Below are 20,929 nucleotides of genomic sequence, written 5' to 3' on the forward strand. Positions count from 1 at the left end.
ACTGACACCTAAAACAGTCTTCAAAAGCTTAGGCCCCATTTGCTGCGCATACAAGCAAGGTGATGAGTAAGGACTGGACAATAATTAGTATCATTTTGATGAAAAGTGAAGGAGTGTCTTTCTGCTTTATCTAATACTAGACTGGGGGTTCTTGAATAACTTACTCTCTGAAGGCTTGGTCAGTGACCAACTTCTGTGGCTGCAGCATGGCTTTGTGTGCAGTCAGGCCTTCGAGGCTGCTCTGCGCTCACCACTTGCACCGTTTGAGTGGCAGTGTTATTCTCTTGGTGCAGTCCTGGCTGAGGATGGCTCTTAGAGGAAGGACTGGAAGTAAATTATTACAGTCACAAATTAGATTCCAATGAAGATTGCGCAACACTTACTTGAAATGTGCTTCCTCCAGTGATAGTTATACAAACTAAATCCCACTCTACTACAAGCCATAAGGTAAAACCTTCAGTGATTTAATCTCTTGCTGATGCCACCTACCACAGAAGCATCTCTGATCAGTGAGAAGTAAGAATGAGGCTTTATTTCTGTCATAGAAAAATGCTACATGGTGTTTAGCAGCATGCAGCAGGAGCTGGAGAGCCCCCCCGCACTGCAAACACCTTGAGTTACCATGGAAGTAACTCCCCCATGCACAGACTCTGCGAAGGACTGCGTGAGGGGATTCAGTGCATGGCGGTGAAAGCAAAAGCCAGGTCACAGCTAGAGTCACTCTGCAGATTTTGTCCTTGTTGAGACGAGTTTCTACTCATGCTTGCTTATTCACTGCGGGGTCAGAAGGGTGACTGCAACTTAACTGTGTAATGCTCCAAGATGTACACAAGCGAAACATGCTATATGTGCCCAGGCAATGTAGTGCAGGAGAGCACTTAGGTCTGTACATCAGAAAAGCAAAGGATCATAGCTGTGGCTTAGGATGTTTCTTGGAGACAGCTCCAACAAAGTTAGGTGAAAATGCACCCTCCATTACAATTTTGCATCTTTTTTGCTGCATTTTCATCTTGGTATCAGTTCCCCCCCCCACTTCTCCTTCCAGGTGGTCTCAGAGCAGTGTCCCAGAAGTAAACTACTTTCCCCTTTAAGATGTCTTTATAGATATTCAATCAAACTTTCTGTGCTTTCACCTTCAAATGCTCGAGCACATTCATGAGTGGCAAAGATTTCAGGAGATTACTGGAGAATTACATCATCATGGATTATAGAAATTGCCCAGTATCCTGTGGCACCAACAGTATACCTCTGCCAGCTTGACACACCAGTGTGTGTCTTGGTGGGTCACTGGAATTTATCTATTTCTTTTCAGTATAACTAAGTGACTAGAGAAGATGGTAGTTGCTGTGCAGGTTTCAAAGCAGCATGTGTGATCATGCTTTCCATTCACCATGATTAGCTTCTCCTGAAGATCCACATCCCTCCCAAATATTGTTGGGTGGCTTATGCCCAAACTCAATGAGTTCATGAAAAGCCTTCAAAATCAGACAAGATCTGCAGAATGCCCAGGAGCTGAACAATGCAATGATAAGAGTCAACTCTGGACTTGAGGAACTTTTATTAAATTGAAGTTTGCAAGCTTAGGGATCTAAGTATTATGCTGTGGTGCATATAGTAGGGAGAACTGGTTTTTCAAAGCCATTAAGCAAATGCAGGCCAAAAACTCAAAAACACCTGGGAGCTTAGGCAGCCTGTGGATCCCTGTAGTTTGCTCCGTATGTGAAGTTCTGCTTACCAGGTCTTGAAGCTGCACTGAGAGCACAAGCCCTCATCCTACGCGTTATTGCCCTTGTTCTATGTTTAGGCTAGAGACAAGGAGATTTGCAGGATCTTTAAGTTCAGAAACCAGCAAACTGAAATAATTCTAGACTTGATTTTATAATGCCTAAAAAAGACAGATGTCTTAAACATTACGGAAGCATAAGGAGACAGTGGAAGTTGTTTGACTGCTTAGCACTTTCTGTATAACCTCTGCTGAGGTTAACACAATTTGGAAAAAAAAAAAAAAGAAAAGAGCCCAGCCAGACCATAACTCTTAAACCTTTTCCTTTTTAAATCTCTCACCTGCTGTGTTCCAGGATACATACAGGAACTATACAGATCTTCAAGAAACATTATGGGCATTGATGTGCTAACAAGTGAAAAAAGACAGCTTTTTTTTACATGCATTCTCTCAATTGTGAGAGCAGCTGAGTGTGTTCTGTTCATACCCACATTGTGTGCGTGCTCCCTCATTGCCCTTCTCAGAGATGGATGCTACCGTAGGTGTTTAGCAGTTAGTATGTTTAAGGGGAGGGAGCCATGACTTCTGGTTCCTGCTCCTAGGAATATATGTGTGTGTGTGTATATATATATATACACACACATACATTGGCTTCTTGGATATTTTTTTTCCATGTTTGAAACTATTGGGTAAAGTGCAGAGTCATCCTCTTTGCACCCAGCTCCATGCACTAGCTACTGTATCATCTAGCCCTAGGTCCAGGGGCTGGATTGCTGGATTCACACTTCTCCGTTTCACGAGGGGGTGTGTGTGGGGTGAGCACGCGAGAACTGGAAGATGTGGAATTACCTCCCGTCAATGAAGGTCCTGAATACTGGGTCCTCTTTTCCTTTCCTGGGGAGTGCTATTACTGCCGGCGGTTGAATAAAAGGTGGGCTCCACTTTGCTGGCTAGAGAAAAGGGCTGCAACTGTAGTTGAAGAGCTTGTCTGTGATGGGTGCTCTCCAAGAACCATCCCTGACCTTTCCAAGGGTGAGTGCCTTTTCATCCTGGTCAGACATCGGTGGGAGCTATGCTTAGGCTGGGACATCTGTGAATGTACACCAGGCAGCTTGATGCTTGGTGAACTCCACAGTCCAGCAGCAAAATGTTAAGTTCATAAAAGCACATTTAGGGCTCTGCAGAGCTGACTAGAGGTTTTCTGGTTGCAGAGATTTGGGCTTTAAGTGCCTCAGTCCCACGGAGGCATTGGCAGAGGTAGCCAAGTCCTTTAGACATTCTGGCTCCAGGATCCTGCCAGGAAGTGGATGGCAGAGTCCAACAGGAGCCGCTTCTCCTGGACTCCCAGTCAGAGGGCTGCATCTCCCCCCATCCTCCTCGCAAACACCCAGCAGCTTGTTACATACTCAGGTGTGCGGGAAGCCGTGCATGCCCTCACCGTGCCGTGGCACTGTCGCACGGCCAGCCTTCCCCAGCCCCACCCGGAGTAGCAGGATTTGCCTTCTGGCAGGACTTGTCTCTATTGCTGGCATGCTTTTAGTGCGGGTGGAAGGATTTAAAAAAGCAGCCGCCTAATCCGCTCCTGACCCTCCTTAAAAGCCTCCCCTGCACACCGCCACGTCGGGCTGGCGCTTGGCGCGTTGCTAAGGCCTGCATGTATCCTAGAGACGGCGCCCAGCAAATAGCTGAGCCGCTCTCTGGAAAGCCAATATCGCAGCCTGGATTGCAGTGCTCCGGCACACTCAGGCTTTCTGCGAGAAGGAATTCAATGTCTTCCTTCTGCTAAAGCAATGGCGACGGTTCCTTCAGCAAAGAAGATGTGGAAACCCACGGATGTGCTGAGAAGCATCCCCCTGAGATAAGGGGGTGGGGAGGGGGCGTTTTGGCACACGTGCTGTGCAGGACCAGCAATGGCTGTGTCAAACCATTTCGACTTCTCCTTTTGAGAGCTGCAAAACAGCTTTTGTTCACAGCCCTCTGCCCCCATCCGTGCCCCTGCTGTGGGCTGTACAGCGGTCACTTAAGAAGCCTGCTGCCTTTTTTTTTTTTCTTTTCCGGGGGCTGAAGCCATGGCAAAGGTCCCCGACCGAAGTAGGCACAAATGGAGTGTGCTTCACACTTTCCTCCGCTGCAACATGAACCCAGAGACCCAGCGGGTAGTGGTCTTTGTCATCCTGCTCTTCCTCATCATCGTCAACGTGGTGCTGATGTTTCTTTTGGCATTTCACTGAAGGAGGACTGCTGGTAGTGGTGTGGTGCATGGGGGTTTCCAGGACTGGGCGACAAATCAGCAGGTCAGCTTGTCGTTGTCTGCCTCTGGTCTGCTTGTCTGCTGTTACGGTAACTGTGTGTCTCAGAGTATTCCTCCTTTGTTTTTTAATCATCACCTCCTTCCCCACCCTGCTCCCCTCACTCTCCTCCTGTCATCACCTGTGCCTTGTGGTTTGGATCACCATTAAACCAGAGAAAGGAAAGAGGTAACAGAGCCAATCTGCTTAATCGTAACCGTTCTCTGTGGCACTAATCAGCCTCGATTCCTAATGATGACGATACTGTGCCTATACGTAGCACTTCTCAGCCCTGGAGAAGCCCAAAGTGCTGCTGCTTTGTTTGCAGAGGGACAGTCATCCTATAACGAGCCCTTACACAAGGACTTGCTCCACGTAAACACCTGCTGTAAAAAGCTGAACCCCGCAATGCCTCCATTGCTCTGCCGTTGTGAACACTGTGCTGTGCGGTGGTGTGAGTAATGCCCAATTAGCCAAAGTGATTGATCAATAGAGTGCATCAGGAATTTGGGCTGAATAAACACTGCAGCAGTGTGGAAGGAGTGTTTTGTTGGCTTTTATCCCGTTTCCTTTATTATATCTCGGTGCTTATCTGCTACGTGTATTAAAATGGCTGGCAGAATCACAGCACAGGACCCTGCTTGCAGGCCACATGTTTCTCACTGGCCAGCAGTAGCCATGCACAGTGGGGAAGCAACTTAAGGAGCACTCTTGCAGACCTGTTAAGAGGGAAGGGCAGCAAAGCAGCGTGCTCACTCCAGGCCTGTTCATCTCGACGGTGTTTTACCGGCAGCCCTGTACATCACAGCACTTCCAGACCTGGGCATTGGCACCTCAGTGGAGCAACCCTCTACTTGATGGCATTGAAGAAGACCGATTCCTGGAGGAAGACAGACTGGAAAGGAAGCCATGGTGCACTGTTCTTAATGACACTGCTTGCATTTGTGCTGGAGACTGTGCAAAATATCTAAGCCCTTAAAATTCAGCAGGATCCTTCATTTTGTGTGTTAGGTAATCTGCAATTTAAGTACAGCTTTCACGAGGGCAGTGCATTTGCTGGTACTGATGGCTGAAGTTACTGCAGTCCTTTCAGACCTGAATGTTTATGGCTTCTGGAGTCTGATCTGATGTTGAGAAAGGCCGGATGGTGATGTTGTCTCTGTCCAGTTATTTATGTGATTGTGTGTAATACATTAGTGTTGTACAAAACCACATCATGTTAGCACACAAAGAAATGAAATTTGTACTTGCTGGGCTCCTTTCTGCTACATCTGAGTATGGCACGTCCTTTTCCCTGAGAGAGGAGAGTCTCCTGAAGTGCTGGGTGTGGGGCAGCAGCAGGCCCCAGCTCTCTACACTTCTCTGGGAATCTCTTATGTAGATGAACAGTTTTGAATTATTAAAAATCTCAAACTAGGCTATTAACTCTATTAGCTAGACATTGTGGTAAACAGCCACTGGAACCATCCAGTGTACGTTGCTTTCTGAAGTTACCATTTAAAAAAAAAAAACCAAAAAAAAAACCAAACCTCCGCACACAACACTGGCTTTCAAACAAATCTGTTTTCTCCCCCCTCTAAACTTTACCTGTGTTCTTAGTTACAGCTGGAATCAGAACTTTATAGCGTAAGGTGGAAAAAAGGTTGTTTGTTGGAACGGACCAGTGAGGGACGTGAAAGCATACCTCAGTCTTCAAATGACAGATGGGGACCAAAGTGTGGCATTGGGGTCATAGGTGTCAGTGACAGAAAGCTTTTGGCAGCTGCTTGCAAGGGCAGCACTTTCAGAGCCTGCTTGAACTTTGCGCGTGATCATTCAGAAGCTCTCACCCCTCATCTAGTGGGTGAGTGTTTTGCTCTCGATAGCACTGGGAGCAGTAACAGGCCTCAGCATCATGGCAGCCCCTGTGGTGCGTTTGAACTGTCAGTTGTTGCTGTCTCACCTGCTCTGCATCTTGAAATAGTGCAAAACACGTCTGATGTTAGATGAGAACTGTGGTTAGTCACAGGGCCTGTGTGTACACACGTAGTTCTGGAGAGTATCTGGTAAGTCAACTCCATTCACAATCCAAATGTTTGGCTCAACCCATAGAAGCCATGTGGGGCGGCTGGTAAGCTGAGCACAAACATCTGCCAGCCAAGACTGATCCTAGATCCATGAAGTGACTCGTGCTCTTGTTTAGCTCGGTGTCATGTCACTGAAATGCTCCTTGGGTGGCTTTTGTCACTGAACTGGAGACTGTAGCTTCCTGTTATGCTCTGCCTAGTAAGGTGCTTCAGGGAAGTTTTCCAGGAACTTCTTTTTGTTTAGTGTCCTGCAAAATTGATGAGGTAGCTGGAGCTGGTCTTGTGGTGATGAAGTAATTCACTCTCTGCTAGCTGCTGCTTGCTCAGTTTGGGGATACCCTATTCCTGTTGCTCACTTAAGGGGCTCTGGGTTTGGAAGGGATCAAATACCAAACCTGGCAATGGTGAGCTCCTTGGGCAGGCACAGCCCTGCTGTGAGCAGTCAAGTGTTCCCACAACACTGCAACCTCCTCCTTCCCTTCTCTCTCTGGCCCGCTTTTACCACACGTACACCATCCCTGGTACGGCATCCTTATTTCCAAAAAGTTCCCTTTGCTCTGCCCAGCTGCAGTGGCTGTGTCTATGGGAGCCAGAGCCATTTGCCTTTGCTTCTTTGATATACCAAAGCTTGTGCAGAAGCAGCCAGTGCGTGTAATGGGAGGTGGAGGGGTGTCTTGCTAACAGCTGATCCAGCACCTCGAAATGCTCACTGCTGGTGCTAGAGAGAAAATGTTAGTCTCAGGAATAACATGAGTTTGGGCAGTTAATGCCTCTGAGGTACAGAGCTGCCACATTGCTTCCCGCAGGGCAGCTCTCCTCTCTGGGAAATGCTGCAGTTGTTGATACAAAGGACCTGAGACTTCCCCAGCAGGAGGAGACCTGCCTGCTGCAAGACAAATAAAACAAAGAACTGTTTTCTTCAAGGGCTGTGGGGAGTCTAGGACAGTGAGGAATAATCTGGAAGAAAAGTATGTTATAAAAAAGGTAACGCAACCTCTGGTGAAATTGCTTCCCCCTTCCCTATATTGGGCAATTTGCGTTACCCTTGCATAGGGCAATTTCACCAGATTATTGGTACCAGAATAGTTGGGAGCAAAAAAAGGAGAATTGTTCTTGCATTTAAAAGTTCTGATAAGACAAATTGCAAGATTACAGAGTACTCATTGGAGATATGTGTTATAACACTGCCTGCCACAGGTGTTAATGCTGGTTGCTAAGAGCCTGGGAACACTTTTCCCCTTAATATTTAATGTTAGGTGAATTTTAATTTTCTCTTTCCACTGCTTGTCTAGGTGTTTGATACTTCAGGATTAGTCAGGTATCTGTATTGAGTTTTGTTATGGGGAACCTAGTGTTTTTCTCCTTTCTCAACTTCACCTACAGCCATATACGTTCAGCTGGAAGCTGGGGTTGACATATAAGCGTTAATCAGTGTGATATTAGTTGTGACTCATTCAAGCCTGCCTCAGATCTTGCCTGAAGAAGCTGTGATGGCCAATAAAGTCTATGAAAAATAAAGCTCGTGAAGGATCCCTGAATCACATACAGGAGCTATAGATGGTGATAGAAGGATGGTGGGGAAGGAGAAGCATTTGGATTTCTGTCAACAACGTTCGCGTTTTTTCTTTGCTCTCAGTGCGCTTATTTGACACAAGATACGGGTGCTCTGCAGGAAGGCTGTGATTGCCTCCCCTGCAGTCATCTGAACGTCAGGCCCTGCCGTGGCATTTGGGCTGTAGCCCCAGGGAGGGAGCAGCACGGCCAGGGAAGGGGGACCCACACAGTCACTGCCCCCCTGCAAAGCACTTGGGGTGCCTGGTGCCCACTGTGCTCTCTGCTCCTGCTGTGGACCAGGTCCTGTGAGCTGGGCCCTTTTGTGGCTGCTGGACTCCTCCTCCTCCTCCCCGGGGTGCAGAGTAAGAGCTGTGCCTCCACTCTTTTCCCCATGCTGCCACTGTGGTGCTGGCGTACTCCAGCTGCATGGCAAAGCAGCGTGCAGGGATGGGGCAGGGTACTGCTTCCCCGAGCCCTGCGTGGGCAGTTCGTCTTGCCCCTGTGGGGGGCAAGTTCACCAGAATATTTAACAGGCAAGAGCTTTGCTCTGCTGCTGCTTTACTCTGAGCCTCACAAGTGCAAAGAGCATCTATGAACAGGAATGAGACCAAGACATAATTTCCAAAGGGATATCTGGGCTTTAGATTGTATCTTTTCTTAATTTGTTCTCCCAGGCTAAACTCATTTCTGTGGTGATGTGTGGTATCTGCTGTCTTTGTGATTTATTCTTGGAATCTAAGGCATGATCTGGCCAGATAAGAAACACAGTAAGCATTTAGGATGATACCATCAACAATTACTTTTAATTAATGCTGCCAGTGTTTTGATTTAAAGAAAAAAAAAAAAAAAACAAAAGAAGTCCCATTACACAGGTTAAAGAAAGATTTTAAGAGGGGGAGTACTTGTTATTTATGCCATGTCACTGGGCTTGTTAACTACAGAATGTGCTGGAAACTCTGGAATAAAATTATGTCTTATTTGAATCTTTGTATCTGTTCTTTGGCTGGGATTACTCCAGGCATGACTGTGGTTGTCACATATAGTGCAGCCACTCTGTGTCCACATTTGGCAGTGGTGGAAATGGGACTCGAAGCAGGAGTGAAGACCTGCTGAAGGCCCACAATGGCATTCTCTATCCTGTTGCACAGGTGCAAGCCTTGTGTTTGTAATTGATAAGTGATAGTTAGCTCAGCTATGCTGGTAACACTAAAAGAAAAATATCTTCCTGAGTACCAAGAGGATGTTGTTGAACCTTTCAGCAGAGGGGTCAGTCAGGTGTGAAGGACCGTGGGGAGGGAAATTTGGGAGTTTGGTCTCCCTTGCAGCTCACCAGCTGATCTGGCTCCTCTGGAACAAGGGCCTGGTGTAGGGCTCTGGTCCCATACATCCTGCTGCAACACTGAGGTCCCACGTCTTCCCCTTCTCCCTCCACGGAGGGAGACCCTAGCACAGTCCCTTCCAGCATGCTTTTCCCTCCAGAGTTCACCTCCAGAGAGCACCAGTTTCACGTTGGGCACCTGAATCTCTGCTGCCCATTGGCGGTAGAGCAAGTAGAGCCTCCACCAGCTGGGGGAAGAGGGGCTGCCCTCACACCCCTCCTTCCTTCCTGCAGCAGCTCCTATCCAGAGCAGGCTGCTGGGCAAAGCCAAGGTGACACAGGGCATGGAGCAAACCACCATAGCATCCACACTTAAAATTCTTGTGCTTGTTTGGTGTTGCATCCATTTAGGATATCAACAGAAGAATGGAATTAACATGTTGTCTTCCACTAAGCTGTGCTGGTTTGTAGTGACCACTGTGCAGGGGCAGTACATGAATGTTTTTATAGGCCCAGTGTCTATAGCCTTTGTGGTAATGTGGCTCAGAACAGCATAGTAGAGCTAGGTTTGACTGCTTCTGGTTGTTTTGAATCATGGTCTTGTCCAGTCTTGGCATGTTGAGTGTCTGCAGAGTTGTGGCAAACTTTGTATGGAAATACAAACACTGTATATAGGCATCACACATGAATCTAAAGAGCTACACCAGGATCTCTCAACAGCAGCCTAACAGAGCTTTCCTCACCTCGCCAAATGAAATGCTTCCATTAGGAGATTAAGAAAAGATGGGCTGCTAAGGAGTCATGACTTAGTATTTTTAGTATCCCAATTCACACCTGTAGTGCCCAGGAGTCAGGAGTTGTTATACTAAGCACTATCTAATTATGTAGTGAGAAGATTTCACTAGACACCAAGAGGGGAGAGCCAGGGACTGCAGTATCCCATTGCTGCCTGATTTACCAGAATGTGCTCTGCATTGAGCTGCTTTTGCAAAACTGCTTTGTCGTACTGAAAAGCCTGTGGCCACTATGGGAGGGTTGTGCAGGGGGTCAAGGTGACTAAAATGAGAACTTGTGGGGAACAGGACATATGTTGATTTTTTCTTATTTGGACTAAAGAAGCCATGTTCTACAGGTGCTTCAGTCTCCTGTAGTTAGAGGGCTTGTTTGCAATGTGGTGTTGGAAACCGGAATGTGGTTCCGGTTTGAGGCTTTAGCTTTGTTTAGGCCATTCGGTCTCTTCATCCCGATGATGTGGTCTTGAGACAAATGAATAAAATGGATATATTGAAAAGCATAATAGTACAGGGTCTCAGAAGATCCCAGGAATGTGCTGCTTCTTGAATCAATCTTCTTTACCTAGCACAGGACATATGCAATATGAAAAGGTTAGTGTTTTCTTTTTGAGTATACTTAGCTTGAAGAACCTTCTGTAGGAACTACAAAAGAAATGACTCATTTTTATATTTACCGATACTAACCAAAAACAAAGGCTAGGCAGCCTCCTTTGCCTGACAGTGAGACATTATCAAGGGTTTTTTGTTCTTTTCCTTCTATCTGATATTCAGATTTTCCTCTGCCCCATTTTCAAAGAAAAGGACAGACAGCAGTTCTTAGTTCAGCGAAGAAAGGACCTAGAACAGTGTGTGTGCCTTGGGAGAGAGACCACCTGAAAGTGGGGGGGGGGGGGGGGGGTGTGTTTGTGTGTGGAAATCATAAGTTTTGGGTCACCATAAACCTGCAGGGCTTCTCTCTCAGGAGAAGGTGAAGAAAGGAAACACACTAAACTGTGCACGGTTCTTTTGAGGCAGGGGGACCATCTTTGAGAGCCAGGCCATGGAAATTGCTAAACAATCTCTGTGGGCCCAGCCTGTCTGCCAGCACCTACCAATGTTGTACAGACTTTGGCACAGTGCTGTTAATCCAAGGGAGATGTTTTCACAGGAGATAGGAGCAATAAAAATCATTTCAGCATGTTCTTTGCAGTGTGTTCCATTAAAATTAAATCATGCACACACATGAAAAGGAAAACCGTGTGCTGTGTTTCTGGCTTACTGCCCACTGTGAGCCCAAAGAGATGCTGACCTTTTGATGATTCAGAGTGGTTTGCTAGCAACGCAGTTTGTATCTGCTTTAAAATGTTTTCTTTAACCTTATCTGTAAAACAAATTTAGATTAATTTGCCTTCAAGCTATAAATGATTCTGTAACTTGCTGTATCTTTTGGGGGAAGGGAATAGCAACAGTAATCAGCAGGCAGAGAGCTCTGGGAACTGCATGGTTCCCTTTCCTTTTCTTCCCTAAAGAGCCAGCATGTAACATTTATCCTCAATAAATCCCTGTTTCTCATGAGCTGCAGCTGAACTGGTTTGGATACATTGTCCTGGGGGATCTGTACGGTGTATTCCTCACTTGTCCAAAGAAATAATGGTGAAAGAGGAAGCAAAAAAGGAGGTAGAAAGGAAAAATCTCAAATTAAGTCATGGGAGAGGGAGTGGAATCGGGAGCTGCCCTGCAGAGAGGGGAAAGGATGGGAAATGTCCCAGGGGGATGTGCTGGTGGGAGTGCACGGAGCAAGGGTAATGCTGCAGGCAGCAGCAAGAGGAGAATGGGGCAAGTTTGTAGCATCAGTGTTAATGTAACATTAAGTAAAATGTTCTAAAGAAAATAGTTTCTATTTGGGGGCCTGAGAAATGGTAGTGTAAAAAAGATGCAAGAGCACTCACTTTTAAATGTGAGAACAACCATGCAGAAACATCCTGGGCTATCGCCATTCCCAGGTTGTACAATTAATATCAGGGCATCAGAAAATGTAAAAATTGTGTTAACCAGTTATGCTTCATATTCTGCAGTAAATGTAGACTTCAAAACTGTTGGTGAGGTGAAGAGGGGAGTCAGTCAGTCTGACACAGTTTTCATCTACAGCCAAACTGGAACCAGAAACTAGAAACTTTGTAGATACATGAGCCCTAGGTCAAAGTCTTGTTCAAACCTGAGAGTTCAACCACAGGCCTCCCTCCTTTCCAGTCTTTGAAATCAAAGAAAATAGGAGAAGAGTGTGTGGCTGATTTCCAGGTGCTGTTATGGCACCAGCCCAGTAAACCCCGTTACAAACCTCTGAGTAGTTGTGTGCACCCACCTCCAGCTGCTGCAGTCAGAGCTGTCGGCTGTGGGGCCTGTGCTGAGCCAGGAGAGAGGGGCTCAGCCCTCCCCAAAGCACCCTGGAATAGCTGGAAAAGCAGGTAAAAAGAGCGATTCTGTCAGAGATCTGGGCTGTTTGGGGTAAATGGGACTGTGGTGCTTGGATCCTACCTTAACCTGGAGTGACGGGTGCCACGCAATTGAGAGAGGTATGAGGAGTGGGTTAGCCAAAAGTTAAAGATACTGAAACCACTTTTCAGCCTTAGAGTATTTCAAGCTCCTTAAGCCACTTTAAGGCTTTAGGTGGGTTTAAAATGCTTAAAACACTTTAAGGCCTTAGATGAGTTTAAGCTGTTTAAGCTGATTTAGAGCTTTGGAATGACTTAAGTTCCCTAGCTTTGAGTGCTTAAGGAGGTTTTGAGGTCCTTTGAGCTCTTAATTGTAAAGGCCTTTCTGAACATTTTGAGTGAGGATGCGACACATACCCCCTCCTGTAGCCTGCGCTCAGGGACTCCTCCCTGAATGCCTCCCAGGCAATGTCTGAACAGCCAAGTTTCCCTGGGTACACTTCCATCCTCCCTTTTTTGGGCAAAAAGAAAAAGGCCAGGAGTTGGACATCCATGTGGTAGGGACAAAGGGCTACTCCAGGTGTATGGACTGACCTTCCTCCATGCGCCTGCCGAATGTTGTGTGGATAGGATAAACAGTGTGTGGGATGTTGTGTTGAAGCTGTGTGGAAGTGCTGCACTTACCTCTGTCTGAGAAGTCTCAGCCAGGAGGATGACAGCCCTACCCCAGAGGACATCCTAATGTCCTTGTAATTACTGTGTTGGCAATTGCTAATTTTCCGCCTGAACAAGAGTGTTGCTGTACCTCAGGGAACATATCTGTCCCTGTCTAGTTAACATTTTCAGGGCTCACCATTTTCAAGAGGTATTTGTGGGTAACATGAATAGTCAACATTTCTTTTCTTCTGTGTTTTTTACTGCCCTAATGTTGTAAGACCAGCTCTGTAGGGCCAGCCGGTAATGCTTTTGCCTGTGACTTGGGGTAACTGCTCAGGCAGAGATGCAAGTATGGCCTGGCTCTTTCCCATGTGTGCCTTTCCAGGTGTGTTTAAGATTCTTGATGGGCTGTATCCAGATATGATGTGTTTAAATGGCCTTGAAGGACATACATTTGCTTAACCACTTTTTAAATCACCTTTGTGTTTGGCTCTGTGGCATCCTATGGCACAGCTTAATTATGCACCACAGGGAAAAAGTACTACTTTTGTAGTAAACTTCTTGCCAGGCAATTTCACTAGGCACCCACCAGCCTTGCATTACGAATAACCATCTCGTGGTCACCCTCCATCCACCTTTCTCCATTGTAGCTTCAAGGTCTGTTTAGCTTGTACTGGCCTAGAAACTCTTCCCACCTTCGATTTGTGGTGCTCCTTGTGCCCTGTCTAGTTCTCCTCTTCCCTCTTTCTTTCTGAGTCATTCCTGACATTCAGACTTTCTGACCCTGATGGAGCAGGCTGATGTTTTCTTAAATCTGTCTGCAGAGACATTCCTGAGGAGCATCTCATTTAGTCAGTCGTTTGTGTTGGATATTGCTTGTATTACCTTTGTCAGCATAGAATTTCATTTGCCATTTTGTCACCCTGTCAGTCAGCATGGTATCTGCTTGTTTGGAAAGAGTTTGAAAATGTATTTCACTTATACCAGAAAATAAATGTCATATAGACATAAGTTTAAATAGGTGTCCTCTGGAAACTTGGATGAAAGGTTAAAATGGAAGCTGTTTTACAGCTTTACTTACTGTGATCACTACCAGCAACATTTAACTATAAAATGTGCTACCAAGACAACCTCTTGCAGAGTACTGACAGGTTTGAGAAGGGCTTTGCTCCTGTTTCCTTATGCCAAGGCTTAAGGATGTTAGCTCCCCAAACTAGCAAGCTCCCTTGATATACAGGTCATGGGAGAGTGATGGCTGGGGTACTGAGGGCACTGACAGGATCTAGGTGAGTAGGTGTCCTCCTCAGCTACAGGTAACTATCCCCACTCTTTCATAAGGACTTTCCTGGCCTATTTCAGCCAGAAGTAAAATGGTCTAAAGCAATTTCAGTTATTTGTTTTGCATTATAATGATCAGCTCCCATATCTTAGATGAGGAACTGAGAACTTCTTGCTTTACTCTGGAGTTTGAAAAATCACATTTAGCTGGACTCAGATGGACATGCACCTGGCGTGCTTTCCCATGCTGTACTCTTCACACACAGGTTGAAATAACACGGAGCACAGGTCTGCCTCCTCCGCTTTCTACAGGGTTGCTTCCCTCCTCCTGTAGCGCTTGATAAAGGGAGCTTTCAGAGCTTCTCCTTGCCTGCTGCAAGGGGGACCCTCCTCTTCTTGCCATCTGTTTAAACCACTTCTGAGGGGGAATCAGGACCCAGATGATATAAATAAAAGGGAATAATATAATTAATGCCAGTCAGAATGGTTTTGTGGAAAATAGTTCTTACCAAATAAATGTGATGACAAATTTTGAATGTTTGGTAAATGGAGGCAGCTGTACTAGATGTCACATGAGGAGTTTGACTACAGGCACTGATTAAAAAAGCAGCACTACAGAATATCAGTGTAGCACACTTAACTGGATTAAGATCTTGGCTGACTGACATCTCAGATTTGTTAAGGAGAATCACAGTCAAATTAAAATATTTTAATGGAGATCTGCAGTGTTTGGTAAATGTCTGAGAGTCCTCCTCTATCCTTAATCAGTGCTCTAAAATCTGTGCTGTAAAAATATGCAGCTGACACTGTAGGCAAAAGGGCAACGAATGCCGAGGGCATGGCTTGACTGGGGGCATGGTGTGCAGGTCTGGGCTTCTGAATTGATGAACGCAACCCACTGCCCACGTGGGGACACATGTCTGGTGTAACGCTGTGGCAAGGAGGGCTAGCGTTATCCTGAAACATGTAGACAGGGGAGCGGCAAGAAGCAATGAAGTGTTTGCTGTGGCTGTGGAGTTGTGTCAGTGGTTCTGGCACCCTGCAGCCAGGCAGCAAGTCTTAGCTAGCCCAGATTCCTCCCTGGCAGTGAAGGGAGACAGGACCCCCAGGGCCTTGGTTAATTCATCATTGCTAAGATAGATGCCTAAGATGAACCCTTCCCTGGGGTGCCTGTCTCTCTCCACAAAAGGGAGATGCTCCGTAAAGACAATCAAGATAACTCATTCAGGCTAAGCATCTGCTGTTCAGATGACAGAAGCTCTATGAGACAAATTTCATCTCCGTTGACCATCATTAAACAGTGAAGCTAAAAGTTTTGAGAGGAAGCAAGAGCAAGCTGTCAGGATGATTTGAAAACTATCCTGTGGGTTCAGTTCAAGGGAGAGGCTAGCTGGCTTCTACCCATGTTCAGAAAAAATAAGTATTTGTGTGAATGAAGCACTACCTTGGGGCAAGAGTGGAAGTAAAATTTTTCTTTAACTCCTCTGCTGTACTTTGCATGAGAGAAGGCAGAAGAGAAGCTCTGGAAGCAAAGTGACGGGTGAAGGAACTGGAGCTGGGAGGAGGCTTTGCCTCTGGGGTCAGGACTGCTGCAGGGTTTAAATGTTTGATGTGCTGACCCAATTCAGCTTCAGTCTGTAACGCACAAGTTTGGGGGGGGCGGCTGAGCAATGAACGCAGGCTTCACAGCAACCATTTTAGTTCACCAGGAAGGACTTGGGTTCAGGTGCTCTTCATGGAAGGTGTCTGGTTTAGGGTCACAGAGCTGAAAAGTAAATTCCATTTTATTGGCACCTTCTCCCTGAATTGCCCTGTTCCCAGTGTCTTCTGATGCTCTTGGGTTCATTTTTTAGCTCTATATGACCCAGTGTACTTGGCATTATCAAGAGAAAGCTATTCAAATTTTATTCAATTAGAACGAAGTAGTTCAAAGATAAATATTTCCTAAAGGAGTCTTCATCCCTTCTTCTGTAAGTTGTTGAGATCTTTTATCTCTGTTAATATTGCCTGAAGGTCCTGTCAGGACAAGACCAGCACATATGACGTAATTATGTCAAGGTGTCCAGCTTGAGACAAACAGGGACCGGGTAGCTGGAATGCAAACAAGCCCACAGATGTGGGCCTTGGCAAACCAGATCTGCTTGCCCACATGTAACGGACTTCCTTTGGGGCAGCTATGTGCAACAGCCCTGGCTGTCTCTCCTCTTTGGCAGCCTGCCCATAGGCATTGCTTGGAGGAGTAATGCAGCAATCCTCCCCCCTCCATCTTTCTGTGATACATCGAGCAACCTGCACAAGCGCTGCTTTACTGGCCCCTTCCCTGAGCATCTGCCGTGTTTGTAAATGAGCAGCGAGGCTGTAGCTGCATGGGCAGTTGGGAAAGCAGCTGCAGCTGCACAGAAATGCCAATGCAATATTCGAGCTGCAGTCAATTTTCAGTTTCAAAGCATCAGCGTTAATACTGCCTTTGGGTTGCAAACACTGCTGTCTACAAACTTAAATGTTGTTATAAACGAAGAAAAATAGCCAATTTTTGTTTGTTTTCACTGCTGCCAGCTGCAGTAGCTAGAGCAGCTGTAGGGTGGCTGGGTTTGCATTCTCTGTCTTCTAATGCTTCTCTTCCAGAGACTGGTTTGGGGCCACTTGAGAACATGTACTGAGTTGTCCTTGATATTACAAAGCCAGCACATAAATGTTGTTTCCTGTGGAAATTAATAGTTGTTTTTCAAACCTTGCTTTAATTGCAAAGATCAAAAAGATGAGCCTTTTGAGCCTAGGAGCTGCCATGCTTGGAAATGGTGAGCATTCCCTTTAATACATGCTTCTCTGGAAGATAAGCAGCTCTCACAATATAGCTGCTTGATTGTGCCATGGTCTAACACATTTTGCAGAACAGCATTTTATCTGCTGGTGTGTTTTATCAGTCCTGGGATAGGGAGTAAGAGTCCTAACCCTTTTTTCCCCCAGTGACAGTATGCTCCTTGGAGAGGACGCTGCAGCGCGCTCTGCCTCAGCTGGAGCAGCTCTGCTTGCTGCAGTGACATGCAGTACCGTAGGTGCTTCTGTGCCATGGAAATGTCAATCCTGGCTCAGAGCTACCTTTTAGTATTTGCTCTGGGAAGGGGACTGTTACACTGGGTATATTTGGTATTTCTGTATCAACCTAGGAATTGGACTAGATACAATTGGAAAAAAAAAAAAAAAACAACAGTATAAGGTACAGACTGGTACAGATTGAGAGCTAACAGAAAAATGAGCACTGAGCATGGTGATCATTAAACACTTGTCAGTGTTTGTGTCTGCTCCCCTGTATACAAGCACAGACTGCAGCGGTGCAGGGAGGAGACCGGGCAGAGCCTGTCAGCCTGCAGTCATGGAGGTGTTTCAAGTGCTGCTGTACTAAACTAACTGAGACAATCCAAAGCATATATAAAGTACTTTTTTCCTCTTTATTTCTTGCTTTATTCCACACTGATCATTCCTCCCTACAAACATGGTGCTCACTGTCAGTTAATCAAATCCTGGCCTGTATTTCAGGTGTCTTTTTAGTCACACCTTTGATTGAGAACTGTCTGTGATAGTGGCTTGTCTGCTTGCCTGTGCCTATTTGGCCAGGCTGGTGATGGGTCAGTTGTGACTTTCTGTATTTGGCAAATCATATTCATAGTATGGCTGTTGTTGAATAGAGAAAATTTAAGATATTAATGTCAGTGGATGGATTAAAATACCAGCTGAGGATTCACTAGTCAGTCACAGGGCTTTTGGTGACTCTGAGAAGAACCATGTGGCTCTGTCCTCTTGTGAGCTGGGTGTATCAACCCTAACGTGCTGTTAATGCTAGGTGAGGCTTGGTCTCTTGCCTTCTCATCAAGACACTGAGATCTGACAGCCTGGTACTATAAGGTATTAATGCCTTCACATCGTCAGTGCTCTGCTTATGTGGTCATCAAAATGCTACAGAGGAAGTCCATTTAGTCTCTCCCTGGTCACGGTCGTGGTGTGTGCGCCGCTGCCACATTATACTCAGAGCACTGATTCAGAGTGGCATATATAAGCACACAGCAAAGGTATTTCATCTCAGAAATAGCCATGTTCTCTAAGTGCTGGTCACAATTTGCATGTTGAAAAGCCCGCTGAATGCCACTCTTTCCAAAGATTTATTAGCATATGCCAGTTCCCTGAGCAACAGCCAGCCCTTACCCAGAGGGATACATAACTCAGCGTGGTATGGCAGCAGCTCCGGCATGACCTGGTGGTAGGGCTTACCTAAGTGCAGGTGACTCGCCAACAGTCTGTGGGAGATCAGCATTAACTGGCTCCTCTGTGTAGGGGTGGCCAGACACTCAGCTCCAGCCACCCCATCACCCTCTTACTGCTCTTCTCTTCCTGCAGAAGGGAGCTGCTGGGCTCAGCTTGTGGTCCACACAGTCACTAGTCACTGAAGTTGGACTGCTAAAGCAAATGGATAGGTTGTGCACAGGTAGATTGCTCACAGCAGCAGCAGAGCTCTTTTCTGAGAGTAGCTAACATCCACCATCATCCACAGCCCAGCTGTTGTTCTGTAACTGAAGTCTGCTAGCTGATTTTGGAAAAATATACACTCTCTCCCCTACTCTAGTCATCACTACTTTATGTTAGAAAGCTAAAACCTCTAAGTTTCTGGAAGCCTGACAAGACCTACAAGTGTTTCAAAAATACGAATAAAGGGTTTATTCATAGAATCATTAAGGTTGGAAAAGACCCTTAAGATCATCAAGTCCAACCATTAACCTAGCACTGCCAAGTCTACCACTAAAGCATGTCCTCAAGCACCACATCTACCCTTCTTTTAAATACCTCCAGGGATGGAGACTCAACCACTTCCCTGGGCAGCCTGTCCCAGGGCCTGACTACGCTTTCGGTGAAGAAGTTTTTCCTAATATCCAACCTAAACCTCCCGTGGCACAGCTTGAGGCTGTTTCCTCTTGTCCTATCGCTTGTTACTAGGGAGAAGAGACCGACCCCCACCTCACTACTACCTTCTTTCAGGTAGTTGTAGAGAGCAATAAGGTCTCCCCTCAGCCTCCTCTTCTCCAGCCTAAACAACCCCAGCTCCCTCAGCCGCTCCTCATGAGACTTGTGCTCCAGAGCCTTCACCAGCTTTGTTGCCCTTCTCTGGACACGCTCCAGCACCTCGATGTCCTTCTTGTAGTGAGGGGCCCAAAACTGAACACAGCACTCGAGGTGCGGCCTCACCAGTGCCGAGTACAGGGGCACTATCACCTCCCTGGTCCTGCTGGCCACACTATTCCTGATACAAGCCAGGATGCCATTGGCCCTCTTGGCCACCTGGGCACACTGCTGGCTCATGTTCAGCAGCTGCCAACCAACACCCCCAGGTCCTTTTCTGCCAGGCAGCTCTCCAGCCACTCTTCCCCCAGCCTGTAGCATTGCATGGGGTTGTTGTGACCGAAGGGCAGGACCCAGCACTGAGCCGTGTTGAATCTCATACAGTTGGCCCCAGCCCTTCGATCCAGCCTGTCCAGGTCCCTCTGCAGGGCCTTCCTACCCTCCAGCAGATCAACACTTCCACCCAGCTTGGTGTCATCTGCAAACTTACTGAGGGTACACTCAATCCCCTCATCCAGATCATCAATGAAGATATTGAACAGGACCGGCCCCAACACTGAGCCCTGAGGAACACCACTCGTGACCGGCCGCCAACTGGATTTGACTCCATTAACCACCACTCTCTGGGCTCGGCCGTCCAGCCACTTTTTAACCCAGCGTAGAGTGCACCCATCCAAGCCATGTGCAGCCAGCTTCTCCAGGAGAATGCTGTGGGAGACAGTGTCAAAGGCCTTACTAAAGTCCAAGTAGACAACATCCACAGCCTTCCCCTCATCCATTAAGCGGGTCACCTTGTCATAGAAGGAGACCAGGGTAGTGAAGCAGGACCTCCCTTTCATAAACCCATGCTGGCTGGGCCTGATCCCCCGGTTGTCCCGCACGTGCTGCGTAATGGCACTCAAGATGATCTGCTCCATGACCTTTCCCGGCACCGAGGTCAGGCTGACAGGCCTGTAGTTCCCCAGATCCTCCTTCTGACCCTTCTTGTAGATGGGCGTCACATTTGCTAACTTCCAGTCATCTGGGACCTCCCCAGTTGACCAGGACTGCTGATATATGATGATGGAGAGTGGCTTGGCCAGCTCCTCTGCCAGCTCCCTCAGTGTCCTCGGGTGGATCCCATCTGGCCCCATGGGCTTGTGAGCATTCAGGTGGAGGAGCAGGTCAGTGACTGCCACCTCTTCGACAACTGGGGCTTCATTCTGCATCCTATCTCCATCTCCCAGCTCAGGGGCCTGAAAACCCCAAGGATGACCAGTCTGACTATTAGATTCTCCCTGGCCCTCCTTTTGTCGCTGAGATATTTGTAAAAACATTTTTTGTTATCTTTAACGGCAGTGGCCAGTTTAAGTTCTAGCTGGGCCTTTGCCTTTCTGATCTTCTCCCTGCATAACCTCACAACATCCTTGTAGTCCTCCTGAGTCACCTGCCCCTTCTTCCAAAGGTGGTAGGCTCTCCTTTTTTTTCCTGAGTTCTAGCCAAAGCTCTCTGTTCAGCCAGGCCGGTCTCCTTCCCCACCTGCTCGACTTACGGTACGTGGGGACAGCCTGCTCCTGCGCCTTTGAGATTTCCTTCTTGAATAACATCCAGCCTTCCTGGGCTCCTTTGCCCTTCAGGACTGCTGAGTATGCTTCAGGCTTGTCAGACTATATGCAATATGCCTGTTAAGTGAACTATGCATCACACGTAGCTCTAACAGCTGTATGCATTCATTGTCAAGCCCAAATATCC

The 20,929-nt window shown here is 46.9% G+C and overlaps 1 protein-coding gene across 2 annotated transcripts in view; it reads left to right on the forward strand.

Moving 5' to 3' along the window:
* The window catches only part of ARHGEF4 (Rho guanine nucleotide exchange factor 4), a 197,359-nt gene that overhangs the window by 161,802 nt on the left and 14,628 nt on the right, over nucleotides 1-20,929 (forward strand). The window contains exon 1 of one of the 2 annotated variants that reach the window (XM_087739018.1): nucleotides 3,454-4,017. The exons of the other annotated variant lie outside the window; for it this stretch is intronic. The gene's annotated coding sequence lies outside the window, so the exon portion shown is untranslated. Of the gene's footprint in view, nucleotides 1-3,453; nucleotides 4,018-20,929 lie in introns of those variants that run through there. 2 annotated transcript variants of the gene reach the window in all.

The sequence above is a fragment of the Nipponia nippon genome, unplaced genomic scaffold, assembly GCF_047370975.1.
Source record: "Nipponia nippon isolate SJK-2023a ecotype South Korea unplaced genomic scaffold, ASM4737097v1 scaffold_7, whole genome shotgun sequence".
Taxonomy (NCBI): Eukaryota; Metazoa; Chordata; class Aves; order Pelecaniformes; family Threskiornithidae; genus Nipponia; species Nipponia nippon.